Genomic DNA, 26,625 nt, shown 5'->3' on the forward strand with positions numbered 1-26,625 from the left:
AATCTCGCGTACAGGCGAATGACACAAGTGACACCCAAATATGAAAGTAAAGACAATCTTCGATGAAGTTAAAATCTTGGGTTGTAACCGTAAAGGTGCAATGGAAATTCCACTGTTAAATACAGAGGAGAGGGTGGATGGGAGGAAAGAGTACATTGAAGGGCTCGGTGTGGGAAAAGACTTGTCTGATTCATGACAGAAGAAGAAACGGTAGTCGATATAAAAGACATAGGGGATCCAGTGTTAGGATGACAATTTAAAAGAGCTTTGGAAGGCTTAGGATCGAAGAAGGCATTCCATCAGAATTTATAAAGTCGCTGAGCAAAGTGAAGAAAAAGGACCACTCATGTTGGTGCGTAGTATGTATGAGTCTGGCGACATACCATCTGACTTTCGGAAAAAGTCACCCATACAATTCACAAGACTGCAAGAGCTGACAAGTGTGAGAATTATCGCACAATCGGCTTAGAAGATTATGCTGGCAGGAATAATATACAAAAGAATAGAAAAGAAAATTGGGAATGTGTCAGATGACGATCAGTTTGGCTTTAAAGATAAAGGCACCAGGGAGGCAATTCTGACGTTGAGGTTAATAATGAACGCAAGACTGAAGAAAAGTAAAAACACATTCATACACTACTGCCCATTAAAATTGCTACACCACGAAGATGACGTGCTACAGATGCGAAATTTAACCGACAGGAAGAAGATGCTGTGATATGCAAATGATAGCTTTTCAGAGCATTCACACAACGTGCTGACATGAGGAAAGTTTCTAACAGATTGCTCATAGACAAACAGCAGTTGACCGGCGTTGCCTGGTGAAACGTTCTGATGCCTCGCGTAAGTAGGAGAAATACGTACCATCACGTTTCCGACTATGATAAAGATCGGATTGTTGCCTATTGCGATTGCGGTTTATCGTGTCGTGACATTGCTACTCGCGTTAGACGAGATCCAATGTCTGTTAGCAGAATATGGAATTTGTAGGTTCAGGAGGGTAATACGGAACGCCATGCTGCATCCCAACGGCCTCGTATTACTTGCAGTCGAGACGACAGGCATCTTATCCGCATCGCTGTAACGGATCGTGCAGCCACGTCTCGATCCCTTAGTCAACAGCCATCACGAACAGGTCGACGACGATTTCAGGAGCATTGACTATCAGCTCGGAGACCATGGCTGCGATTACCCTTTACGCTGCATCACAGACAGGAGCGCCTGCGATGGTGTACTCAACGACGAACCTGGGTGCACGAATGGCAAAACGTCATTTTTCGGATGAATCCAGGTTCTGTTTACAGCATCATGATCGTCGCATCCGTGTTTGACTACATCGCGGTGAACGCACATTGGAAGCGTGTATTCGTCACCAGGCGTGATGGTATGGGGTGCCTTTGGTTACACGTCTCGGTCACCTCCTGTTCGCATTGACGGCACTTTGAACAGTGGACGTTACATTTCAGATGTGTTACGACCCGTGGCTCTACCCTTCATTCGATCCCTGCGAAACCCTACTTTTCAGTGGGATAATGCACGACCGCATGTTGCAGGTCCTGTGCGGGCCATTCTGGATAGAGAAAATACTCGACTGCTGCTTTGGCCAGCACATTCTCCAGATCTCTCACCAATTGAAAGTGTATGGTCAGTGGTGGCCGAGCAACTGGCTCGTCACCCTTATGCCAGTCACTACTCTTAATGAACTGTGGTATCGTGTTGAAGCCGCATGGGCAGCTGTACCTGTACACGCCATCCAAGCTCTGTTTGGCTCAATGACCATCACATGTAACATAATGTAATCATATGTCAGTTCTAGTATAATATATTTGTCCAATGAATACCCGTTTATCATATGCATTTCTTCTTGGTGTAGCAATTTTAATGGCCAGTAGTGTATGATTTGTCGACCTGGAAAAAGCGTTTGACATTTCAAATGGTGCAATATGTTCGTAATTCTAAGGAAAATAGGTGTAAGCTATAGGGAGAGATGGACAATAAACAACAAGTAGAAAAGCCAAGAGGAAATAATAAAAGCAGGAGACGAAGAACGAAGTGTTCGGAATAAAAAGAGTGTTCGACAGGGGCGTATTCTTATACGTCGAAAAAGCAATGATAAAAATAAAAGAATCGTTCAAGAGTGAAAGGATATCAATGATACGTTTCGCTGATGACATTGCTATCCTCAGTGACAGTGAAAAAGAACTGCAGGATCTAGTGAATGTAATGAACAGTCTAATGAGTACAGAATATGGACTTAGAGTAAATCGAAGAAAGACAAAAGTCATGAGAAGTAGCAGAAATGAGAACAGCGACAAACTTAACATCAGGCCTGATGATGGCGAAGTAGATGAAGTTAAAGAATTTTGCTACCTAGGCAGCAAAATAACGTATTATAGACGTAACAAGGAGAACCAAAGCCACACTAGCATTGGCAAAAGAGGCTTTTCTGGTTAAGATAAATCTGCTAGTATCAAACATAGGTTATAATGTGAGGAAGAAATTTCTGAGAATGAACGTTTGGAGCACAGCATTATATGGTAGGACTGTGGGAAAACCGGAACCGAAAGGAATAGAAGCATTTGAGGTGCCATGCTAAAGAAGAATGTTGAAAATTAGGTGGGCTGATAACGTAAGGACTCAGATATTTCTCTGCAGAATCAGTGAGGGAACGAATATATGGAAAACCCTGAGAAGAAGAAGGGACGGGATCATAGGACATCTGTGAAGACATTAGGAATAACTTGCATGGTACTAGAGGAAGGTGTAGAGTGTGAAAACTCTACAGGAAGACAGAGGTAAGTGAGGACGTACGTTGCAATTGCTACTCTGAGATGAGAAGGTTGTCACAGGAGAGTAATTAGTAGCGGGCCGTATCAAATCCGTCAGGTGACTCATGACTCAAAAAGAAAAAAGAAAAAAAAAGTTCACGTGGTTACATTGTGATTTGTAGAAAGTAACAGGCACAGGCAAGTACTACTGCTAACTGATATTTCTGGCCAGCTGAACTGTGTGTGCAAGCGTGCATGTGTGTATGTGTCTGTATGTGTGTGTGTGTGTGTGTGTGTGTGTGTGTGTGTGTGGATGGGTGCGTGCGTGCTTGAGTGCGTGTGCAACAGAAGTGATATGTTCCCCCTTGTATATTGCGAAAACTTAGTACGGTATTTCAATAGTGTGTCGTTGCAATCGTAATTCGGTTTGGGAAGGATGATAAATAAATATGACACAGGTTCTAAGAGAATAATGGAAATTCCGTTCTCCACTTGTTAAAATTGTCCCATACTTCTAGAATTTTCTGCGAAGTAATCGTTGATAAGGACTTGATTATTTATTTTAAGGTTGATAATATACAAGTGAAAGAGTGGGATCCAGTTTAAGGCTGACATCTGGAATAGTTCAAGTGCAACAATATCTGAACATACATACAAAAGTTTATCTGAGTAATGTACTACTGAAAAACGTGTTCATAACTTACGAAGTGGACTCCCCCTTGCCTTTGTCATACTTCATACGGGGTTTATGTGAGTAATACGCATCAGTATTCTCTTCAGTGCCTTATACATTATCTAACACACATTGTCTGAATCTGCCTTGCAGTTTCCATTTTTATTATCATAATTCAGTTATGTGTGTTTAAACATGACTCGAGCGTAAACATTAGGCTACAGAATTGGTAAATTTGTTATCGTAACCTCTATTTCACATTTACAGACTTTAACCGACTTATCACTTTTCAACCTAATCTAGACATCAATCGCCGGCCGCGGTGGTCTCGCGGTTCTAGGCGCGCAGTCCGGAACCGTGCGACTGCTACGGTCGCAGGTTCGAATCCTGCCTCGGGCATGGATGTGTGTGTGATGTCCTTAGGTTAGTTAGGTTTAAGTAGTTCTAAGTTCTAGGGGACTAATGACCACAGCAGTTGAGTTCCATAGTGCTCAGAGCCATTTGAACCTTTTTTTTTTTTTAGACATCAATCTGTTACTACAAACAAGAATTCAGGTTGGGTTCAATGTCACACTCCATTTAAACGTACCAGTGCTTCTAGCAGGTAAAATTTTTCTGAGAGCAGTTTACCTTCTGGTACATTTCTTTGATTGTAGTTAGAACATACATCCACCGCATCAGACACGACAGAAAGAAGTACGTACTTCGGTCAACAGATGCACATGGCGTTAAATGGTAAATACTACTTTTAGTTGCTGGTTGCAACTTGTCTCTGAAATCGTAGCCAGACTCGATAGCATGACAAAAGGTTCTAAGAAGTACGAACTTCGGTCAACAGACAACAAATGGCGTTGTGAATGTTAAATATTACTTTTAACTACGACTTGCTGCTTGAAACTTCTACGTGTGACTGAAATCGCCGCAAGATACGTTACAGCTGTTATTCGGAAACAGCACCCAAAGGTTTCTGACATGCCAGAATAAAAATGCTTCTGTTTGCACGTTTCACTCACAACAATTTCATGTTAAGTTTTTTAATAGACAGAAGGTAGAAAACCGAAGAAAATTATTCCAGAGAGACCGCTCTCTTACATGTAAATAACATCGCATATTGCAGAACATACACTATGTGACCAAAGGTATCCCGAAACCACTAAACACATGCGTTTCTCTTGTTAGGTACTCCATATCAGCGACTTCAGTAGTCATTAGACATCGTGAGACAGCAGAATGGGGCGCTCCGTAGAAGTCAAGGACTTCGAACGTGGTCAGGTGATTATGTGTCACTTGTGTCATACGTCTGTAGAGAAGATTTCCACACTCCTAAACATCCCTAGGTCCACTGTTCCCGATATGATAGTGAAGTTGAAACGTGTTGGAACACGTAGAGTACAAAAGCGTACAGGCCCACTTCGTCTGTTGTCGTAACGTGCAATAGGCAGACATCTATCCGGACCATCACACAGGAATTCCAAACTGCATCAGGATCCACTGCAAGTACTATGACAGATGGGAGGTGAGGAAACTTGGATTTCATGGTCGAGCGGCTGCTCATAAGCTACACATCACGCCGGTAAATCCAAACGACGCATCGCTTGGCGTAAGAAGCAAAAACGTTGGACTATTGAACAGCGGAAAAACGTTGTATTGGATGACGAATCGCGGTATGCAATGTGGCAAGTACATCGCAGGGTGTGGGTATGGCGAATTCCCGGTGAACGTCATCTGCCAGTGTATGTAGTGCCAACAGTAAATTTCGGAGACGGTGGTTTTATGGTGTGGTCGTGTTTTTCATAGATGGGGCTTGCACCTCTTGTTGTTTTGCGTGGCACTATCACAGCACAGGCCTACATTGACATTTTAAGCACCTTCTTGCTTCCCATTGTTAAAAAGCAATTCGGGGATGGCGATTGCATCTTTCAACACGATCGAACTTTTGTTCATAATGCACGGCCTGTGGCGGAGTGGTTACACAGCAACATCCCTGTAATGGACTGGCATGCACAGAGTCCTGGCCTGAATCCTATAGAACACCTCTGAGATGTTTTGGAAGGCCGACTTCGTGCCAGGCCTCACCGACCGACATCGATACCTCTCCTCAGTGCAGCACTCCGTGAAGAATGGGCTGCCATTCCCCAAGAAACCTTCCAGCACCTGATTGAACGTATGCCTGCGAGAGTGGAAGCTGTCTTCAAGGCTAAAGGTGGGGCAACACTATACTGAATTCCAGCATCAACGGTGGATGGACTTGTAAATAATTTTCAGCCAGGTGTCTGGATACTTTTGATCACATAGTGTACTTGTATCAAATTAATAAGAAAGGCCCACAATCTGTTACAGACACGAAAATAAAAAGAAATTAGCATATCGAAGAACGCGAACGTACCTCCGTCGATTTCATAACTCCGTACCTCTACATTACAGCTAACTTATGCAACTTCAGACAATATCTTTAATCTTTAATCTTTTACCACCATTATGTAATTAACTGGCATTTAATTTGCAATATCCCGCGGTGTGAGAGACTGTGAAACCTATCAGAGTAATGGACCCACCCAAATTTTTTCAAACCATTCTTAAGACTCCACATTAACTGCAAACACGCAACGGGATCGCTGTTTTGAAATGCCCTAAAATAGAATCATACAGTGCGAAATTTCAATAACTATCCATTCAATCAACAGTATAATCAATGAGTTGAAGGGAACTATGGGGTCCTTCAAATCAAAATGCAAATGAAACATAAACAGAGCATTTATTATACTAACCAAATACAGAGTAGTTGTATCAACATTCTACGAAAAACCAAATTAATTGCTGACGACAACTAAGAAGGTAGGCGAGTGGAGGGATGGATACCGTATCTTAGCTGCACAATATATCATTAATCCAATACAACCGGATGATTAATTTACACCCCCGTGGTCAATTGAACACCACAACAAACGATACTCGGGTAGGAACCGGATTTAGCGGAGCTGTGGCCACGGTACGCTTCCTATACAACATTGAATCCCATCTAGTTAGCTGTGCTGCCGTGTACTCTCACCAATCTACTGTGGCATTAAATCAGAGAACCGTGGGCATAGTGGAGAATATGAATCACCGTCGTCAGGGATCAACCACCTCCAAGCACCACGTCTTCCCCAACCAGTAACCAGTCTCCATCCTCCGTCAAACCAAGTGTGTCACTTTTTCTTCCACCAACTTCGAGGCGGCAGTCTGAGCCAATCTGTCTGCCAATCATGAAAAATGTAAATATGAAACTTAATGGCAGATTAAAACTGTGTGCCGGACCGAGACTCGAACTCGGGACCTTTGGAAGTAGGAGACGAGGTACTGGCAGAAGTAAAGCTGTGAGGACGGGGCGTGAGTCGTGCTTGGGTAGCTCAGTTGGTAGAGCACTTGCCCGCGAAAGGCAAAGGTCCCGAGTTCGAGTCTCGGTCCGGCACACAGTTTTAATCTGCCAGGAAGTTTCATATCAGCGCACACTCCGCTGCAGAGTGAAAATCTCATTCTGGAAACATCCCCCAGGCTGTGGCTAAGCAATGTCTCCACAATATCCTTTCTTTCAGGAGCGCTAGTTCTGCAAGGTTCGCAGGACAGCTTCTGTAAAGTTTGAAAGGTAGGAGAGGAGATACAGGCAGAAGTAAAGCTGTGAGGAAGGGGCGTGAGTCGTGCTTGGGTGGCTCATCAGTCTGCCTTCGGCGGTGCTACGGCACGGACGTCTGTTTACGTCCCTGCCGGAGTAGTTCGCGCTCGCGCAGTTGTTTACCTCTTCGGAGTACTCGCGCGTTTAGACGACTCGATACAGAATGGCACATGCATACCGAAAGTCGACTCTCAAGATTAGTTTTTCGAATGTATATGCGAGACCGAAAGCCTACGAAATAGAAAGGTTCCTAAGAGACGAAGTTAAACTTGACTACAACGAACTTATCGGAATCCACGTCTCCATAGTGAGCAGTGTCGTTTACGTCAAGCTGATTAACGATGCAGTATGTGACAGAATCATCCGAGATACTAAACATGGACTCAAATTTCGTCACTGTGATGGACATGTTGGAGAAGTAACTATTGATCATGCAGGACTGGGCTTACGAAACATACGCATTTTCGAACTTCCCTTCGAGGTTCCGTCTGACTTGGTCATTGACGCCTTACGCCCGTATGGAAGAGTGCTCAGCCACGTTCAGGAAAAATGGTCCAACTTCACGACTTACCCCGTTCTCAATGGGGTGCGTCAAATCAGAATAGAACTGACACGACATGTACCCTCGTACTTGTTCATCGGCGGATGCAGAGCTATAGTCATCTACGATGGACAACCCAAAACATGCTCAGGATGGGGGAAAGAGGGCCACGTGCGTTCCGAATGTATGCAGCGGAGGATAGTGCAAGTTCCAAATGGCGAACCTGTACCTACGTCCACGTTGACGCCGCTGCCACTAACGTATGCGGACGCATTCCGAACAGATCCCATCCCGAAGAATGACCAGGTACAGAATCCTGACAGTTTACGGCAACCGACGGCAGCAGAGACCGCCTCCAGTGACGAAACGACGCACACTTCTGCCGCTCCGGCGCCGACGACGCCCTTAACCGAGCGGAAAGGATCGGTAGGAGATATGGAAATTGATCCTGCGGTTGTGCCGACAGCTGCTTTCGTCCCTGAGCACCGGGAGTCACTTCCGCACTCGGATACGGAGGCGCACACGCGCAAACAACGGTCGCCGAAGCGCCACAAGAAACGACGGCTAGCGCCGTCGGATACCTGCTTACTGCAGTCCATGTCAGACGATCTTGGGTGTAACGTCGATACAGTGCATCCGGAGGCGCAACGGGAGGTTCTACCCCCCACACAGCAGTACGACGCGAATCACGCTAGACAGGGGTTGAATACAGACACACCGGACGGAAAGCCGACGGAAGGAGACCCTCCACCCACCGCAACAACGCCACCGCCTTCGGTCAGCCCGGCCGGAGAGACGCGACAAGAGCTGGACCTCCAGCACAGTAACTGGGCCGACGAATCCGATGCTGACCCACACACTGACGACGCACCCGCAATGGCGAGTGCTGCGTCCACCGGATGTTAACTGCGCAGAAGATGCAGATTGACGCACAGACAGCAGGTCACCGGGCAGCAGCACACAAATTAACATAAGCGTTCATGTGCGCTTTACGCACTGAGGAACAGCGGCAGGCATATCGAACAGCCTCTATTAATATTAATACGATCAGAACGCCTGTAAAATTGCAGTTATTACGAGACATGTTGCATGCGTCAGACGTCGACATAGTTCTGCTGCAGGAAGTATGTGTTGAGAGCTTCCCCGACCTCTATGAGTACGATACGTACATTACACCTACTACCGACGGCGGCAGCGGAACAGCGATACTTCTACGTAGTGGCATAGTAGCGCGGGGACTGGCTCTCACAGTGCTGGGAGTACGGGTCGTTAACATTTACGCGCCGTCGGGGTCCGACAGACGGCACGACCGATCCCGATTTTACGCAGAGGAGATTGCAACACTATTCTTAGGTCGGTATGAAAATGTCTTATTTGGAGGCGACTTCAACTGCGTGCTCGCACCAAAGGATCAACACCCACGTTATACTTCATGCCCAGAGCTGCGACAACTCATACAGGACATGAATCTCATTGATACATGGGAGAAGATACATGGCGACAGACGTGGATACACCTACGTCACGAGTCACTCTACAAGTCGGCTCGATCGCATTTACGTAACACGTCGTCTCGAACCTGCGATCCTCGATGCGGAATTGTGGCCTGTCGCCTTTTCAGATCACATAGCATATATTTGCACGGTCTCCCTGAGTCGTCAACAAGTTTGGAGGAGTCGCAGTGTTTGGAAACTGAATACAGCACACCTCAGGGAACCTGAGTGCAGACGCATAGTCGAAGATGCTTGGCACGTGTGTGAACGACGCCTCCCGACATATCCGACGACGTTGCAATGGCATCAACATGTCGTCTCCGGGGTGTATTGGTATCGATAGACTTCGATCGCGCATTTGACAGGCTGAGTCATGCTTATCTCACGGACGTTATGACAAAAATGAAGTTTCCGGAAAGTTTTGTCACCGTCGTTATGAGACTACTCCACGGAGCCGCATCCAAAGTGCTCATCAATGGACGTTTGGTGGGGCCCATCACCATCTCACGATCGGTCAGACAAGGGTGCCCGCTGTCAACGATATTGTATGCCATCGCTGTCGAGCCCCTGCTCTGCGGGCTCCGGAATCGACTCCAAGGAATGACGATAAGGCACAACAAGTTTATATGCCGAACATACGCAGATGACCTGGTGTTTTTAGCACGGTCAGGAGACGAGGCAAGAGCCTCCTTGCATTGGATTAATTTGTATTGTATGGCTACGGGAAGTCGCCTGAACATGGCAAAGTCGGGAACGATGAACATCGGGAGAGGACTCCCGACAGGAAGTGTAGCACCATTACAGCCGATCAACAAGATGAAATGCCTAGGAATTATCTTTACTACAGACGTTCGACGCACGGCGGCACTGAGTTACAGACATCTTCTGCAAACAATTCGTGCGAGTGTCCGAAGTCACAGGTTAAGGGCACTGGATATGATACAACGGGTCACCTTTGCCAACACTTATCTATCCTCTCGCATCCCCCACCTGGCACAAGTTCTTCCTATGCCGGTGGTGCTGGCCCGCCGAATCCTGGCGGCACTAGGATATTTTATGAGCACGGGTCTGCTTTTTAAGGTAGGATACGAAACCCTCACCCTTCCTCGTAGTCGTGGAGGTCTTGGACTAGTCCACGTACGCGACCGAGCAGTGGCTATTTATGTAACCACAATGATAAAGATGTGGACACGACACCAGACATGTCTGACGGGCACCTTGATAGACGAACTCGCTCCACCTTCGCGTTCGGCTCCGGTAGCGGTGGCTCACATCTCACCATTGCTTACCCATATGCGAACCTTTTTTGTGGAACACAGTTATGTACATATGGAACTACCGACTACCAGGACGGCAACGGCACGTGATATATACCACATATTAACTCGACGACGGCCGAACAATGCCGTGGAGCGCCGCCAACCAACAGTTACGTGGTCAGTGGTATGGCGTACAGTGCACCATCCACACCTTGATACGGGAACGCGCGCACTGTGGTATCAGGTGGTAAATGGGAAATACGTGACTCGTTCCAGGTTGCATACAATTCATATGGCGGACGAGCCACTGTGTCTGCAGTGCAATGTTATAGACACAGAGGAGCATCGCCTGATATGCGGTCCTTCGGCGGACGTATGGTGTTTGGTCAAAAAAATGATCGCCTTCCTCCTTCGGGTGGGGCCGCAAACAGTAGAACCACGCACATTACTTCTCCCAGATAGGACATATTATCCCCGAACAAAGACAAACGCAGTGACTTGGATTCGAGGTTTGACTGTGCGTTATCTTTTCCGAGACGGCAGTAAGAATGTGCTTGACTTCTGGGCCTTATTACAGGAACATCACTCACAGTTTATGAGACATCCGAGATATAGAACATATTACGCAAATTTTTTAGGGAGTGCCTTGATTGATCCCCCACCCAGTTGGGGTGTCCCGGGTAGGAGAATGTAATTATTACCTATAAGTATTAGAACAAGAAAGGACCAGGACAGTGGAGAGGATCCACAAACACTCGTGAAGACGTACCCGACACCAACGCGAGGTATGACGGGATTAGCGAGGTACGCACCTGAAAGAGGAACGTAGACCGTTGTCCTGACGGAAGCAGGATTTTTTTTTCACACTTATGTAAAAAAAAAGGTGGTAAGTCCACTTGTTTACGTTTCCCAGAAAAAAATTTATGTTATGAAGTCATCGTCTTCTATATTAAAAAAACATGCTAGAAGCAGTTTATGTTTGTTATTGCAAAAATAAAAAAAATAAAAAAACTCCGGTGGTCTGACGGGAACCGGTGTAAAAAAAAAAAGTGGTCAGCGCGACGGAATGTCATGCCTAACGGTCCGGGTTCGATTCCCGGCTGGGTCGGAAAAAAAAAGTTGGTAGAGCACTTGTCCGTGAAAGGCAAAGGTTCCGAGTTCGAGTCTCGGTCCGGCAGACAGTTTTAATCTGCCAGGAAGTTTCATATCAGCGCACACTCCGCTGCTGAGTGAAAATCTCATTCTGGAAAAATGTAAATCTTTTCCACTAATAGCGTGGCTTTGCCACGTTCAGCAAACCGCCATCCCCGAATGTCGTCAGTCACGGGCCAATCAGAGCACCTCTTCCTCGTTAGTCTGTCCTTGAAATTCCCGTCTGACGTCAACCGGCGGTGGGCGAACCAGAGCGTAATTTAACGCTTCTGCATTTCCAGACGCCAACCCACTTCCAAGACTTGTACTTTTCCGCCATAAATTTTGGCGTCCCAGCAATCACTAGAAACTGTTGCCCAAGACCATCTCAAGATGCGAAACGTTCCACAGGCCGCTAACCAGACTTAGTGAAAGTGACCGGTAAGTTCCGTCGGTGGCTACTGGATACGCGCGAGTCAGCAAAAAGTTCTGACTGCCCACAACACACCTGTCACATTCAGAGCAATGTGCAAGCTGTGCATTTCTCACGTATTCACAGACTGGAATTAATATCCCCTTTGGGATGATCAATGAGATTTTATGAAATATATTTTCCTGTAATAAATCAACGTAATGCAATTTGAAGCAGATGCAACCAAGTGTCCTGCCTATCGCCAGTCGCGACAGGAGATATAACTGGAAGGGGGCAAGTCAGACGGCTTGTAACCTTCCAAATTATAGCAATTCGTATCAAGAGTAACATGCTTGTGATAAGTCTTCAATACCTGGTCGACTTGGAGCAGCATGCTATCATAACATGCAGCTTACAACACGATCAGAATGAAATACTTTGAAATTGGATGTGGCGTCTGACTGCTGTGGAGTTTCGAGGCCACATCGAGTTTGCTCTAAGACTTCATACACGTTATCCACTCAGAAAGTCCAGTTCCTTGGCATCCTCGAGATCCAGTAATGTACGCCACCGCGGCGCAACAGGTTTGGCAACACGACCTGCAGGCACTGAATAATATTGGCCGACAGTGAGTATGGACACGAGGAATGCAGTTTCAGACAGTAGAGAACTATCATTTTCAATTTTTTTTTTATTTTTATTCCGGACCACAGTCGATCAAATGTTTCTGAACACCAAAATTTTCGCAGTTTGACTGTACTTGTGTTAATTATGTTCACCACCGCGATTTCGAATTTCGAGGTATTTTCAAATTGAGACCGAAAAACGACAAAATGTATAAATCATTAAACATATGGTATAATTCGGTCGGAATGCACAAAATACTTGCTGCATGGAGCGTTACATACACTGCTTGATAACTGCTAAGTAATAACTCACACTTCCTAAGGAACAACTGGCAACTGCTACGGAACTAACGACAATTCTACAGATGACCCAACCAATAATGGTAAAAGGAAATGTAGAGGGTGGGACGTGTTAACGGCAACGAAGACTGTGCACGAACTCTCCTTCAGACATGGTTTGAGTACTTACAGCCGTAGATGAGCAGCTGAACGGTTTGATCCAGGCCAAAGTATTACCACTGTGTCCACAGTATCAGTACACGTGTCACCGTGAGAACCATTTCGCGCCGATTAAATCAGGCTGTTTTGCATGCTCAGAAGCCTGTTAAATGCATCCACTTCAACCACACCATAGTCGAGAAAGACTTCGGTGGTGCAGAGAGCATGTTGGTTGGGATCAGCAACAGAGGTCCACTGTGATGTTTCCAAGAATGCCACTTCACTGTGCCAAGCGATTCTGGCCATTAATTAGTATGGAGAGAGGCGAACACGTTGCACAGGACAGAATGTTCATGAACGTCATCCATATGGCCTAGCCTAATGGCGTGGGCAGGCTTTATGCACAAATGCCAAACACCGCTTCATATCTCTGCGCGAAGTACCGTTACAGCACAGCGATAATGCAGGGAGGTTATTCTGGATCATGTCCGGCTGCTTAGGGGTGCGGGAAAGCCCGAATTTTTGTTTATGGACGACAGTGCTCGCCCACACAGGATAACCGATGTATCGGACACACTGGAAAGTGAAGATACTGATCGTATGGAATGGCCTGCGTACTCCCCGGACCTCCGGCCGCCGTGGCCGAGCGGTTCTAGGCGCTTCAGTCCGGAACCACGCGGCTGCTCGGTCGCAGGTTCGAATCTTGCCTAAGGGCATGGATGTGTGTAATGTCCTTAGTTTAGTTAGGTTATGTAGTTCTAAGTCAAGGTGCTGATGGCCTCAGGTGTTAAATCCCGTAGTGCTTAGAGCCATTTGATTTAGTCCCCGGACCTAAACCCTATAGCGCATAACTGCGATGCTCTTGGAAGACTTATTTCTCAACGATCACTCCCTCCCAGAAACAGGGAAAACCGAAACCGCCTTGAGAGAGGAATGGGCCTATATCCCCCAAGGACTGCTGGAGTTTGGTAGCCATCATGAACAACGGGTGCAAAATGAATACTAGCGCTTAAAAAAAGCATATTCCTTACTGAGAGTACGATGTCCGCCTTTATGTTGGGTGTCTGACTTCTTTTAAATGTGAACGCTATTTATGTCTGTCATCTTGCTTTCCCATATAATCAAACATGTACGATTTTGCTTTACAAATGTACCACTCCACCTCTGTTACGTATGTACTGTGTTTCATCATTACTTGTTTTCGTTGCTGTTCAACAATGTCTGTTCCTTAACAACTGTGAAGCAATGTATTACAGCATCCCTCAGCATATTTCAACCACATCAAGCACAAGTCTGCATATACATATCGCCGTCAAACAATCATCAGATCTGTACATATACATCAAACGTCTATCATAAAAACAGACCATATATATTTAGGCTACAAATAATATTGTACACATTTCGAACTTTGCACGACGTCTGGTTGATATATACAGATATAGAGTGTTTGACAATGACATATACATGCAGATTTCTGCGTGACATATTTGAGATATGCTGAGTCTGGCGCAGATCCTGGGTTCGAATCCGGGCGTGAGGGCGATGGGGAGGTGACGGGGTGGAGGCGGAGGCACAGTTTCTTACTGGCTCCCTCTTTCCTCCCTCCACCCGAAATTAAACTTACTATCTCTCCCACATTTAATGATAATAACTACAAAATATGTGTTTGAATAATAAGTGGTTTAGTTACAGCGAAAATGTAAAATGTTTTAACATAGTACGTCAGTGCTTAGGACATCGCTTTGACATAGCGTCAGAGAAATTGCAGTTCACTGCAGGCAGCAGTTAAAATGAAGTTTCGCTCTTGTTTCCGAGCGTGTGCTTATAATAAATACCTTCCTTATTTAATATTAGATCACAACACGCGAGTGCATAAGATAATTAAAACTTCAAATATAAATAAAGAATTCAAAAATGGCTCGGAGCACTATGCGACTTAACTTCTGAGGTCATCAGTCGAATAAAGAAATCAGAGAACTGCTAATACAAGAATCAATTATATATAAAGGAACTTTGTAAAACACATCCACATATTACTTGTAGATAAAATGATCTTGCTTGGCCCAGATGAACCATGCAGGTAGGCTCCAATTAAAAATGACAACTTCTTTGAGCCCATGATTAACTTTACAAGAGGGCACACTGAATCCCTACGACAAACTGCCGAAGCACTGTAATACCTAGAATCTACTGTTATCACCTTTCACCATTTGCCATACCACCCCCAAAAGAGGGTACAATTACACAGAACTAACTACTACACAAACCACAAAAAGCAGTGCAATACACAACAACTTATCACTAGCATACAAAACTGGAACCAGGGTCTCTCCATCTATATAATTTCACAATTCACTTGACGGTATTATTCACGATCTCGCTATACCTCTGACGGACGTAACAGAACGACGTTTTAAAAATATGAGAAATTGTAGAGGATGAAATCTGGTTATTTTGAGGAACCTATAGCCAGAAATGCGAAACAAAGTTTCTATACCACTATGTACTTAACTCCAGAATACTATAGTTCGAAAAACGTTCATTGACAGAGTACATTTAAATAGTGTAAACCGAATCTGTGTCTTCACTACTACCTTGCATGGAGTTAGGATATGGGGTGATTAGGTTAGATGTAAATGGCAATATAGGTAATGACTGGGGCTTGTAAAAGGCTTAAGGATAAAGTGTTCAGTGGATGTATTGTATAAGGATTCTGGCCAAACAAGGAGTTCTTGTGGTGACTAATTGTAACTCCACCTCTAGCCAGGCAGAGGGGGTTATCTGGGTGGTGGAGAATATAGGAAGAGGTTTGGGTGGTGTAATAGTTTTGGATGAACGTTCCATTAAGGAGAAAGACATGGAAGCTGTATTGGGATAGGGTATGAAATAAATGTGTTCATTGGTAGGTAGGGAGCGAATATTGTGATGCAGGGTTTGGTAATGCTATCATTGCAATAAAATAGATTAGTGTGGTCTGTGTGGATGAGGACTAGAGGAGGCCTAGCCGAAGGTGTTGAGGTGGGAGAGATGAAGCAGGCCTTGTTGTAGGTGTAAGTAGTTTGGACAGAAAGGAACACACTTTGTACACTACAATTACAGTGTGGACACTTATTATTCCAAGATGACCAGTTTGAAGAGTCTTATGTTGCCATCATTTGATCTAAGGGGAAAACATACATATAATAGCAGGAAGGGAGCTCATTATAATTCATACCTACAAGGCTAGGGGATATGGCACGGCAGCTACAAGGTGTTCTACTGTAAGCACCTACATATCTGTATAAACACATTTTATTTATCACTGCTCATATAAAATACCCAAAATTCCATGTACCTTATGGAAATCGTTCTAAAATTCCCATATTACAATACATGAACTCAATGCATAGAAGTTACTCCTCACATATGCATATCTTGATAAAAATCCAGTTGATAAAGTGCACACAGTTGATAAGATTCACACATTATTACACTAGACAATGAAATAGTTAATGATTGCCATATGAAGCACCCATTAAGTGTTGGATACAAAGTACACAGTACTATGTGATGATTACACGTGGGACAGGCTACCTACATGGTTAGAGGATAATGGCATGGTACCTACAGGCTGTTCTTCTATAAACGCCTACATGTCTGTATACACACACGTTGTTTATAGACCAAACAAATTAGTAAACTTCAATCTCATCTCCTGGCTTACTTAAACTTATAGTACATTGTCAAAAATGTAGAGTGCTTATGTAAGTAAATAGTATGTAATTGCTACAGATTTTGTATGGAGGATAAGCCCATGTTGATTTTTTATGTATGGTTGGATGGCATACTTAACTGATATATCAGGCACTTTGCAAAATCCACTTTTATTTCTGGTGCACTGCTATTCATTGTTTGTAACCATAGAATGTGACTATTTAGTTTGTACTATACACAGCATCAAGCAGTGAGACAGGTAACTTTGTAGGGGGGCTGCCACCTCCATGATAACACTCCTCTAGGAGCATAGTGTTCTGCAGAGAGCTTGTGAGAGTCGTTTTCACCAGAATCATGCAATGAAAGTGCGAAGATTTTATCAGATGCGATCATTTTATCAGCTGTGTGTATTTTATGAACTGTGTGCATTTCACGAACAGGAATTTTACCAAGATTCGTATGTGTGGCGAGTGCCTTTTATGCTCTGACTTCATATAATGTAACATTGCAATTTTATAACGAGTTCCATAAGATATATGGAATTTTGGTTATTTTATATAATCCATTATATGAATTGTGGTATCACTCCACACCTTCCTTATTATCTCTACGTTTTCCCCTTTGATAGCATGATGCCAGCGTTATAGTCTTGAAACCAGTTATCTTGAAACAATAAAAGTGTCTGCACTGCAATTGCAGCACATGAAGTTTGGTCATTTCCAACCATACCAACTGCCCCACAGCACGGCAAGTGTACCTTACAAAGATAGGTTGGGTATTGAGATGGAGCAGACAACAAGGGAGATTTGTTGGAGGGTATGTGGACTTTGTAATGGATTCAGTGGGATCTGGATGGAGGGAATTATTGGATGATTGGAGTATCAATGGGATAGATTGGGACAGTGAGTTCTGGTTCGGTAGGTTGTGGCTTAGCTTTCCATTTCTAATAGAAGGTGGTGTTTGAGTTATTGCTGGTGTTGCAGGTAGGAGAGAAAGCTAGGTTAGAGCACTTTTTAAGAAAACGAAGACTCTGCATTGTGGATGGATAGGTGGGTCTTACAGTCTGCAGCAAGGTGATCGCTGTAATGGAGACATCTTGGCTGCAGTAGGACTGAGCATGAGATTTGGAAGCTTCGACCTTGTAGCAGTGGTGGTGGATCAGGGCTCCCTGTTTAAAGAGAATGTCTATGGTGGTTGCAGATTCAGGGAAAACACAGACAAGGCCATGGAATAAAGATCATTACTGATGCAAAGAGCTTTTGAGACTTCTAAATCCAGATACCGCTTCGCTATCTGTGATCTCAAGTTAGACCTTCATTATCACTGCTATGCAGGTGGGAAGACAGCGAAGAGGTTGTGGTTTCTTGGTCTTGGGTGTGCTGGTGAAAGGTGTTAAGGAGGCTTTGGGACCAAAGGGTAATGCGAGGAAATTAGGAGAGGTCAGTGTAAAAGTTGGGTTTCAAGGACTTTAATAAGCCTTCCAATGGGATGATTTGTTGGATGAGGAGGATTGGTAGGTATTTTTGGATATTGAGGGTGAGAGACTGGCTCTGAGGAATTTTGGATCTGACTTGGGCAGGACAAAGGTGTAAATGGCAGGGGGAAATGTTGGAGGAGGAGGAGATTTATCTATGTACAGAGTATTGTAAGGTTCAATTTGCAGGTTTTTAGGTGTGGCTGGAGAGAGAGGTGTCAGTTTTTTGGCGTTTTGTTGGGTTTTTTATGGGTGTTGCAGGGAAGTCGGTTGTGGTGTGGAAGCCGGCGTGATGTGGCGTTGTTGTAGGTTACCTGGAAGTTGCGCCAGGTCTTTAGCATATCTGACGATTGTTGGTGTGTTGTAGCTCCAGGAAGGATAGGTCGAGAAGTTGTTGCCAGTGTTGCTCGATGGGCTTCGATGCATGCAGCAGTGGTAGGTGTGGTTGCATGTGTGGCACATCTAGAAGAAAAAAGGTTTGGGCATGTGGGGAGGGAGAGAGATTCGTGTGTTGCTGTTGTTGTGAGACAGGGTGTGGTAGATAAAGTTGGGGGACAGATGTAGCGGGGTGGTTGGGATGAAGTGCTCAGTGTGCTCACAATGGGAGCTGAAAATGCGTAGGGATACATTATGGACATTGTTGGATGATCCACGATGATGGTAGGTAAATGGGAGCAGCCTCTGAAGCGGTGCTGAAGATGACAGAAACAAGTTGTGGTAGAGTAATGGACAATGGAGCGGTGGGGGGTGATGAAATGTTTCTGATGTTGTAAGGTGTCAGGCAAATCCAACACCTTCCATGAAAACCCTGACATGACATGCAAATCCAGTAGTATGTCATATAGCTCCGAATAAATCGTGACGTTAAATTAAGCAAAGTAATACGAGTAATGAGTGAGCAAATGGAATACCACAGACTAACACAAGAATGCCTAAATGCATGTCGTACCTTCCCACCGTGAGGCAGACGCAGTTCCGAGGGGAGAAACGAGGACAGAAGCCAAGAGCAGAACCGTGTTAAGCTAGAAGGCCCTACGATAAGGGACGGACTGGACACACAAGTCGGCAGCGTACCGCTAAGTCTACCACCCGCATGTTTTAGTGTGAGGCTTTATCGCGTCCCAGTTACGTCAAGGACCACCCCCCAGCCCATGTTAAAAGCTAGAGCCCTCCAGAAAAACAGTAAAGATCTTACGATAATACAAAAAGGGCCACTACCACCCGCAAGTTTTAGTGTGAGTCTTTTGCATGTCTGTTACATTAGGACCATCACCCAGCCCATGTTAAAAGATAGAGCCCTCCAGAAGAACAGTATAGATCTTACGATAACGCTAAAAGGACCACACCAGGTGCGAGTTTTAGCGTGAGACTTTTTTGCGTCTCTGTTACGTTGCAAACTTTAAAAACATTGCCCCACCACGAAAAGTATAACGTTGGATAGACAGAATTTTTGTAGGCGGAGCTTAAGGTTATCATTGAGACCCTGACTGGTCAGATGAAAACACAGCCAGATAGTTTTTTAAACCAACTTCGGTAAATTGTAGTAAGGAGAAGTTAGGAGAAAGTTAGTTCCGAGACGGCGAGCTGGATGGCTGCTGCGCCGGCCGCTGTCGCCTTGACGCTGTCTAAACACCGACAAGGTAATGAACGCACGCGATGCCGCATTTTTGAGCGCATAAGGCTTCACTCAGAACTGCAGAAGACTCATCTGTTACACCCCTTTTTTTGCGTAATACTAGTGTCGATCGTTAATTAAAACTCATGGTGTTCACATTTGCCACTTGAAGAACAGATCTGAAACGCAATGATTTTTCTTTTATATAGTTATTGAGAAGCCACATCAGCCACTGTAATTTACGACAAGTTAGATAAGTAATTAAAGATAATTGAGGTCACTGTAGACCATTTTGTTAGTTTTCTCTTTTGTGAAACTTAATTTAAACCTAGATTATAGATGTGATATGGCATAGGTCATCCTTCGATCTATTGTAGAACTTGGAAACCCATTCACTGAATATTCGTTCACATTTTTGTTGAACGCAGTTGGTTTTTACCATCCTGTATTGAAACATTTCCTTTTATCAATATTGCAATTTATAAATGATGTTTTGTGAGTAGAATAAAATTATCAATGGTAAACTTAACTGCTTTTTCTTCGTTATTTTACGAGCTAACTAAAAATAGGAAAGCGTTGAACTCTTTCCACTATATTTAGTTAGTATTAAGATTCTTTTACAGGGAGCGCAGTGGAGCTGACGCTGAGATCATTTAGTATTTGGTTATATCATCGCTAGTCTCACTTTACTCTTCTGAATTCTACATGTCATGTGTGGTCTGGCGTCTCCTTACCAGCAACAGGTCCCAGGTTCAAACTAGTTAATTCCCTAAAAAACACGCTCAGAGCGTCGTTGCGCGAAAGTGGTAGGGAGACACTATATAGAACAATCAGACAGCACCATGAATGTTTAGAATGTTACAGGAAAGACAGCTGTTGCGTGTGGGCTGTTGTGATGGCGATGGCAAACAGATGAAGGCGGTGGTGGCGATGAAGACGGTGGTGGCGAGAACACTGCTCCAGTGGCGAGACAGCAACGGGATGGCGAAGGTTGATGAATAGTTGACGTTATCGACGGCAACTGCGGGTTGGAGGCGGCGACAGAGAGCCACCGAGATGAGGATGACGCCGACGGCGGCGGCAGTGACAACCAGGCTACGAAACGACTGGTGGAGGAAACGACTGTCAGTGGCGATGAGGGCTGGCGAGCACAGGTGATGACCAGAGCCGAGGGCGAGGTCTGGATGCGACGGTGGTCACTAGCAGCGAGGACTGACAGCTAAGGCGATGAGTGGCAGTGAAGGCGGTGATGGGTAGCGAGGACTGTCAGCGAAGACGATAACTGGCAGCGAAGGCGACGACGATGATGCGCAGCAGGGTCTGCAGGCAATGGTGATTACGCAGACAGTGGAAACTTTATGCTACTGAAGTGCCTATTCTGGGAGCAGCCCAGGCACTTGTTAGCCCCGAGAAGTACAGGGGTTCCAATTCTCGCGTGTGTCTGATGGCTGTCAACGGTTGTCTTCTAAATTGTTTCCGAGAACAATAGCCTTACTACATTATTAAAATGTCACATCTGGACAGTAGCACCAAGGATACAAACCTTGTAATGTTTACCACAAATCACACCACATAAAATTGTTCATGCAACTGTCACATGTGCATGATTGCCTGAGAAGACTGTAACTGTCAGTCAGAGAGTAAAAATAAAAGTATCTGATTTGAACTATAGACACTATTTCAGAGTATATCTTTTCAAATGGTTCAGATGGCTCTAACCACTATGGGACTTAACATCTGAGGCTATTAGTCCCCTAGACTTAGAACTACTTAAACCTAACTAACCTAAGGACATCACACGCATCCATGCCCGAGGCAGCGCGGTTCTGGACTGAAGCGCCTAGAACCACTCGGCCACACCGGCCAGCAGTATATCTATGTCTTGTCCGAACGTTGTGTGGGAGGCAGGAGTAGACCTACTAGTATAAACAAATCTGTGTCACACACATGAAGAGATACAGAAACTTTAATACATGCTCGAGGACATCGAAACATGTACTACACTGCTCATAGAAAACACAAAGGTGCAGCAGTTCCTCGCCCTTTGTACTCACATGACTTGCTGGAATTCTTCCATAGAATTAGAGCAGCTTGAAGGTTTACGCGCGCGGATTGGCCGCGCGGTTCGATGCGCCATGTCACTAATCGTGCAGCCCCTCCCGCCACAGGTTCGAGTCCTCCCTCGGGTATGGGTGTGAGTGTTGTCCTTAGCGTTACGTTAGTTTAAGTAGTGTGCAAGTCAAGGGACCGATGACCTCAGCCGTTTGGTTCCTTAGGAAATCACACTCATTTAAATATTTTTTGAAGGTTTACGCAACACGCTCGAGCACCTCTGCTTACTTTAGTCTTGGAAGCAATGGTGACGGTATACACTGTGACAACGCGTTCAGAGTTCTTTGCGGAGATGAGCTGAAGTCTCTGTTTAGACTTCGTGTGAGGTGTATGAAGAATACCTAAAGAACGGAAAAAGACATATGTAGGGCTCACTTTGAAGTAAACTGTTCATACAGGTGGCGACTGATTTTTAATTAATTGCAGTGAGAAAGAAATCTTGCACTGTATGCTGAATCTGTATGAGAGAACCCTGTTCGCCCACAGACAGAGCAGAAACAACTCGGCAGGCCTTGAGAAAAGTCGTTTTTCCTATCTAACCTGTTTCTGCTTCGAAATAATCACTTTATTTCATTATTTAGATATTAGTAAATTTTGCCCTCGTCGGCGTTTTCAAGCTACCTTTATTACATGCATCATAGTAAAAACTTATATTCGTATAGTATCTTATATTTCACACATCTTTGTGGAGGGAGCAACATCTGATGGTATCCTCAATAACGGTTTCTTATGATCGTGATAGTTAAGGGCACAACTGTCTAACACGTGAAGTCCTTACGTAAAAAGAGAAAACTGCGTCCCATGCGGACCTCACGTCTGAGGCAGCTGTGGATGTAACCACCACGATCGTAAAACATAGTTATTAAGGACGGGGGAGGGACTTCTCACCATTTCTTTTCCAGGGTCAGTTACAATGGTAACTGAATGACCCAGATAGACATGAAGTTGCATGTATCGGCCACCTTAGCCTCAAGAATGGAACCCCTTTAGAAAAGAAAAACACTTTTGGTAAGTGTATATGGGTGTATGTTTTTAGTTTGGGAAAAGAGGTCGTTACATAATGTAACGAACTCAGCAGCCACTAATAACATAAGATGCTTTTCTCCAGGGCACAGCAAAGACATAAAACAAGCTGAAAAATCGCTGCCTGGTAATGATATGCTCTGAAGCACACCTAACAATGTCTGCTTGGAAGTATTCCACGTGTCTGAAGACAATAGCTAGCATCCCAGAATGTGACTGAGCTAAATGCGGTTTGTATGTTACTGTGTACTATTTAATCTTACGGTCAAATATTTCGGACTAAGATAAGTAAAGGACTAATGCTATCAGTTTGGTTGTGAGCCAGGACAACATAAACGTTATGGAAGCAAAATCAATTATAGTATACTATTTACTGAGCTATTCCGGCACAAGTCACAACCCTCCCCCACATCTGTAACCTGTCTCCTATTTTCTGAACTTCACAGAAAGTATCCTGCCAGTGCCCGTAAATTTGCGGAACGGCTTTCGTGAAGTCCGGAAAATGGGAGAAAGGTCACCACAAAATCTCAAAGTTAACAACACAACGTGTCATAGTCCTACATGACAAAACATTACCGTGTGTATCAAATATTTAACTTCTAAAAAATTGTTTCTGTTTCGGTTAAGTTCACATTTCTGTTATCATTTTACAAATGATCTTCAGATGCTTAATGGAAGAACTAACGCTTCGTAAGATAATCTTGCTCTTATATGTAAGTCTATACAATGAGATGACAAGTCATGGGATGTATCCTAACATCGTGTCGGACGTCCTTTTGCCGTGGCATAATGCGTGGTAAGGACTCTGCTTCTAAAGCCTGCCAGTGCAGAATTTTGTGCAAGAACTGATCTCGCGTTTATGTACCACAAATGTTCCATGGGATACATGTCGGGCCATCTGAGTGACTAAATCAATCGCTCGAATTGTCCAGAATGTTCTCCAAACCAGTCGTGAACAACTGAAGCACGGTGACATGGCGCGTTGTCATCCATCAAAATTCCATAGTTGTTTGGAAAGTCCGTAAATGGCTTCAGATGGACTCCAAGTAGTCGAACATAACCAGAGGACCTAATACATTCCATGTAAACACAGTACACACCAATATGGAGCCACCACCACCAGCTTTGTTGAGAACTTTGGTGCTTGGCTTCGTGGGCTTGTGCCATTCTCTAAGAGTACTATCAGTTATTATCAACTGCAATCGGGACTCAGGTGACCGGACCACGGTTTTCCATTCGTTTAGAATCTAACCGATATGGTCCCGAGTCCAGAGAGGCGCTGCAGGCGATATCGTGCCGTTTTCAAAGGCACTCTCGTCGGTGATCTGCCATCACAACCCATTACACCAAATTCGTGACAGAGCAAACATGTTCATGAAGTTCGGATATCTACGGAACCAGCTACAAATATTGGCGCCTTCTCTCATACATGCACGGATGTGCTTGGCGTCTTGCATGCGACGGGCCTGAAGACGGCATGATTGGAACGTGAAACTGTCTGCCTGGTAAAACACCAAAATAACGGTTGTTGGTGCAGTACTATTATATTCCTTCGCTTCTTTGTTTTTTGCTTACTACATCTACATATGGTCTCCAATGAAACGCTCAGAGGAATAAATACAGACAGAAATAGAGAGATGGACGAAATCTAGCAGCAGCGCATAGCCCTTGGGACCAGTGTAGCTGCTGACCGAAGTGAGGAACAGGTTTCTACGTTCGCTGCACTCAGGCTCAGGCAGATTTGTGAAATAAACTTTCATGTCGGAATCAACAAGGCTATACTCGTTTCCTTGTTTAGATTCCATGCCGACTGTGCCGCGCAAATACTTAGTATTCAAGCGTGGAAAGGCGTGCATGTACGTTTCTTAAGCACATCCATATATCGCGGGCATTTTCTTACTTACTTCTTGTTTTTGCGTACTTTCAGTTTCTGAACCACAACAAGCACGTTCTGCAAGGGGTGATTTAAACTAGCTTCAGCTTTGGTCTTACATCCACATGTATATGTAATTTACTCCACAAGCCAGTATAAACTGTTCAGAGGAGGATATTTAGTACCAGTACTAGGCTTTTCCGTTTTCAATTGGGCAATTCCATTCACTTATTGAAAGAGAAAGAAATAAAAATGCGCCTCACACGTATAAATCTGTCTTATTTGCACAGTCAGCACTGGAGATGTACTATGATGCAAGTATGATGCCCACGGAGTCTTCTTTGAATACAGATTCTTTAGATCTACCTATTACGGTTTTGCGAGAACTACATTGTGTTTCCACTAAGGATTCCCATTCAAGTTACCCGAGCATTTCTGTTACACTTCGGTCCTATTACAATTCTATCAGTGCGTCAGTAGTAGGGCAATGTCTCTACTATGCCACTTTCGATATCAAATTGATATAAAGTTAATTATCCCCAGCCCCTGATGATATCACATGCATTCCTCATCCGGCACAAGGGTTCCTTCCCCCACCACATCTCGTCCATCCCTTCCCCTCTTCCCCCCTTCCCTCCACCCATCACTGGCCCCCTGGAAGTGGGGGGAAACTCGCTGAGACTGTGTTGAGCTGCCAGACTGGTATGACCAATATAGTATTTATTTAAAGAATTTCATCCTGTTTACTTATTTATTTAAACAATTAGTAATGCCACCACCAGAGGACTCCCACATCTGTAAATGGCGGGAAATTCAAATTAATTAGTAAGAGCGTCGATTTTGTGTGCTGTGTGATGGCGCACGCCTTCGCTAGCACACCAGTCGGCATTAGGAAACATTGTATAGCAGGCGCTGAAGTAGGCGCGCATATGACGAGAGAAGACCAAGACACGCCCTCAGGCTGGGCAGCGTGCATATAGTCCGCGGCCGCCAATCGAGCTGTCTCAATCGCTCACTCTCTCAACCTCAGTACATCCCATCGGGACTCAGTTCACATTGCAGTTCAGTACGTCACACTACTCTTCCACAGTGATAGTCGTCGCCTCGCACCTTACCTAGCTGTGAGGGAACGATAATCATTGTATATATCTGCAGTTGTGGTATTCTAACATTCATGGTGGTGTCTGTTCTATATCGTGTCTCCCTGCCACTTTAGCGCAACTACGCTCTAAGCGTGTTTTTAGGGAATTGACTAGTTTGAACCTGGGACCTGTTGCTGGTAAGGAGACGCCAGACCACACAGGACATGTAGAATTCAGAAGAGTTCAGTGAGACTAGCGATGATATAACCAAATGCTTAATGATTTCAGCGTCAGCTCCACTGCACTCCCTGTAAAAGAATCTTAATACTTACTAAATTTAGTGGAAGGGGTTCAAGGCTTTCCTATTTTTAGTTAGATGGTAAAATAATGTCGAAAAAGCAGTTACGTTTACCATTGGAAATTTTATTCTACTCACAAAACATTGGTTATAAATTGCAATATTGATAAAAGGAAATGTTTCAATACAGGATGGTAAAAACCAACTGCGTTCAACGAAAATGTGAACGAATATTCCCTGAATGGGTTTCCAAGTTTTACAATGGATCGAAGGATGACCTATGCCATATCACATCTATAATCTAGGTTTAATTTAAGTTTCACAAAAGAGAAAACTATCAAAATGGTCTACAGTGACCCACAATTATCTTTAATTACTTATCTAACTTTTCATACATTACAGTGGCTGATGTGGCTTCTCAATAATATATAACAGAGAAATCATCACGTTTCAGATTTTT

Source organism: Schistocerca gregaria, chromosome 1 (genome assembly GCF_023897955.1).
Source record: "Schistocerca gregaria isolate iqSchGreg1 chromosome 1, iqSchGreg1.2, whole genome shotgun sequence".
In the NCBI taxonomy this organism is placed as follows: Eukaryota; Metazoa; Arthropoda; class Insecta; order Orthoptera; family Acrididae; genus Schistocerca; species Schistocerca gregaria.